This window comes from Podarcis raffonei, chromosome 11 (assembly GCF_027172205.1).
Source record: "Podarcis raffonei isolate rPodRaf1 chromosome 11, rPodRaf1.pri, whole genome shotgun sequence".
In the NCBI taxonomy this organism is placed as follows: Eukaryota; Metazoa; Chordata; class Lepidosauria; order Squamata; family Lacertidae; genus Podarcis; species Podarcis raffonei.
In genome coordinates, this window is record NC_070612.1 from 54,547,891 (window position 1) to 54,551,550 (window position 3,660).

The window sequence follows — 3,660 nt, forward strand, 5'->3', positions numbered from 1 at the left end:
TTCATATAGATGTTAAAAAGCATGGGGGAGAGGATGGAACCCTGAGGCACCCCACAAGTGAGGGCCCAGGGGTCTGAACACTCATCCCCCACCACCACTTTCTGAACACGGCCCAGGAGGAAGGAGCGAAACCACTGTATAACAGTGCCCCCAGCTCCCAGCCCCTCTAGACGGTCCAGAAGGATGTTATGGTCGATTGTATCAAAGGCCGCTGAGAGATCCAGCAGAACTAGGAAACAACTCTCACCTTTGTCCCTAGCTCGCCGGAGATCATCAACCAGCGCGACCAAGGCAGTTTCAGTACCATGATGAGGCCTGAATCCCGATTGGAAGGGATCCAAATGGTCCACATCCTCCAGGCGTGCCTGGAGTTGTTCAGCAACCACGCGCTCAATCACCTTGCCCAAGAATGGAAGATTTGAGACTGGGCGATAGTTGGCCGTACTGGCTGGGTCTAAAGATGGTTTTTTAAGAAGCGGTTTAATGACCGCCTCTTTCAGCGGATCTGGGAATGTTACCTCACAGAGGGAAGCATTCACCACCCCACAGAGCCCATCGCCCAGCCCTTCCCGGCTTGCTTTTATTAGCCAGGATGGGCAAGGATCAAGGAGACAGGTGGTTGGTTTCACGCGTCCAAGCAGCCTGTCCACATCCTCGGGGGTAACAGATCGAAATTGATTCCATGCAACTTGACCAGACAGAGCTCTAGCACTCTCCCGCCCCAGCCCTGCTCCCACGGTGGTGTCTAGCTCCTTCCGAATATGAGTGATTTTATCTGCAAAAAACTTTGCAAAATCGTTGCAGGAGATCTTGGGGTCTTTACAAGGCCCCGGTGGTAAAGGTGGTTCTGTTAAATTGCGAACCACCTGAAAGAGTCTCCTGCTACTATTTTCTGCAGATGCAATAGAGGCGGTGAAGAAAGTTTTCTTCATCATTGCTATTGCCACTTGGTAGGCTCGACGTTGAGCTCTAACCTTTATTCATCTTTAAATATATACTCTTCTTATGAAACTGCAGGCTATTACAATAATCCTGCCAATGTTCTTATCTGTTTACAATTTATCTGTAAATATCCAAGAAACCATTTCCATTCTTTTATAAAAAGTTTGTTATCTTGATTTCTTATTTTTCCGTTAAGTTTTGCCATTTCTGCATATTCGATAAGTTTTTGTATCCATTCTTCCTTTGCTGGGACTTCTGCTTCTTTCCACTTTTGTGCAAGTAACATTCTTGCCCTTCACAAATTTGTGTGTCAACCTTGCGCTAATATTTTCTGTATTGTTCCAATTTTTTAATATATGTGCTGCCGAAGCGAGCACAGCTGCCTAGCATTTCAGACCCAGGACTCAGCTACATTAGCAAAGAAACAGTGATGTGAAGGCACTATAAACAGGCAACACCATATGGAACCAGAGAGCAGGAAATTTTAAAACGTGATTTTCCATAGGGATTTTCTTTTCTTTTTAATAACCATCTAATTTCTTTTGAAATAAAATCTGTTCTTCTTCTTCTTCTTCTTCTTCTTCTTCTTCTTCTTCTTCTTCTTTGGCGATCACTTGTAGCCAAGTAAGATTGTATTCCATGAATACAGTCTTAACGGTGTGACTGTAAGCGACTGTGGAGGCTAATTCTGGATCCACACGTCCTTCCACATGGGGACATAGGTTTCCGGGCGGGAGTTGATCACAGTGAGGGTTTGCCAAATGTGCCTTCCTCTTAGTTTCTCCCTTTCATCCTGAGTTCGAGCGTCTTCAAAGCCCATGACACATTTGGTAAAGGCTCTTCTCCAATTGGAGTGGTCTCAGGCCAGTGTTTCCCAATTGTTGGTGTTTATACTACATTTTTTGGGATTTGCCTTGAGAGAGTCTTTAAACCTCTTTTGTTGACCACCAGCATTACGCTTTCCATTTTTAAGTTCTTAATTGAGTAGCTGCCTTGGAAGACGATAATCAGGCATCCGCACAACATGACCAGTCCAATGAAGTTGATGTTGAAGAATCATTGCTACGACACTGGTGATCTTTGTTTCTTCCAGTATACTGACATTTGTTCGCCTGTCTTCCCAAGTGATGTGTAAAAATTATAAATATGTATAGAAAGAAAAATAGATTATGTACTGTATGTAACTGTAAAGGAAAAAGACGCTATAAGATCTGTAAATTTTTAAACAAAAAATAAATAAAAATTAAATAATAATTTAAAAAAAATTATGGTCATTGACCTCAACCCATACCAGGTTATTGTGCTCCAGCTCCTAGCTTTGAGCCCAAACCAGTGATGAGGGAAAACTTACCTCCAGTTGCTCAGAAGCTTGGACCAGATGAGGACAGAGACTTGGAAGCCCCACATGAACAGTCCCAGATTGTGACGCCAACAATGAACATACATAAGCACATTACAAACAAAAAATGTTCCTAATGTCATGAACTGTCTTGAACTAGGACAAGCACATAATGTGGAGTTTGGGAAGATCTTCTAAGAGTACTATTGCATTTCTGATTTGCTCTATGATCTTGGAAAAAATATGAATCTCTGCTTTTCTTTTTAACTAGCTGCCAAAGCTGCCTCAGGCAATGTGCTGTCAAAGCTAGATCATATTGTTAAACTGCTATATTCAAGCAGAATTTCTTCAAAAGCAATGAATAGCACAGGTGAGATTTGCACTGTAGTTGTTCATTCTTATTTGATATTCATCATATCACACACTGTGTAGATATGACTTCTGCCTAAGAGCAATAGTGTTTTGAAAGCTTCAGGTTGTATCCAGCATTAGTCATACTCAGAGAAGGCCCATTGAAATATATGTGGCTAACTTAGGCCAGTTAAATTCAATGGGTCTACTCTTAGTGAACTTTAGTGGGTTACATTTTTTGGTATTTTTTCAGAGCCCAGGCCAGTTTAGATACATTTGATGTGTGACAATATCAGAGCTGTAAAATGGTAAAGTTCTCCAACTAAGGCAATTCCATAATTTCATTCACAGAGCAAGCTCTCGCAAAATTCATAGACTTTTAAAAGTGTGTGCTAGAACTAGCTTATACTTAAAAGCCCTCAGCCATTGTTGTTCACTGGATATGGTTATGGATCTTAATGAAGTTGACAATAAAATATGGGGAATTTATTGCACATAAACACATCATCAAGCATGACGTGAATCAATACTTTCAAGACAGCAATACAATATGAATGCTTGAGTATGCTCCCAGCTTAAGTCCTTACACGGTCAAGTTCTTGACATAATGTGACAATAGGACACATGACAGATTAAAAACAAGAGAATTAAGTACACATCAAATTACACCATCATAACCAGTACATCAGGCAGGACATTCTGAAACGCATCTCAGCTGCCACATTTTGGTATCTTTACCATTACAATGTGAAGTTGCAGAGTTGCGTGTCAAGGTCCCCAAGACACCCCCCAAATAAAACACAAATGACACTTGATTTTAGTTTTTGGCATAATTTTGGCCACAACTTTATTAAAATTACAAGAAATGTGAGTGGTTGCTTAGGCATTGGTTGCGACTATCTGACCCCGCATGGGGACAGACTCACATTCGCACGCACGTGAAGTCAGTAAGGGAAAACATTTGGGGAGAGAGACGGAGCTGGGTACCATGCCCCCACCTCTCCCCAAATGCTCCCAGGGGCTCTTGC

At 41.9% G+C, this 3,660-nt stretch overlaps 1 pseudogene; it reads right to left on the reverse strand.

The window, feature by feature from the left end:
- Positions 1–1,221: 1,221 nt before the first annotated feature.
- LOC128423798 (uncharacterized) lies at positions 1,222–1,319 on the reverse strand (annotated as a pseudogene).
- Positions 1,320–3,660: the final 2,341 nt, after the last annotated feature.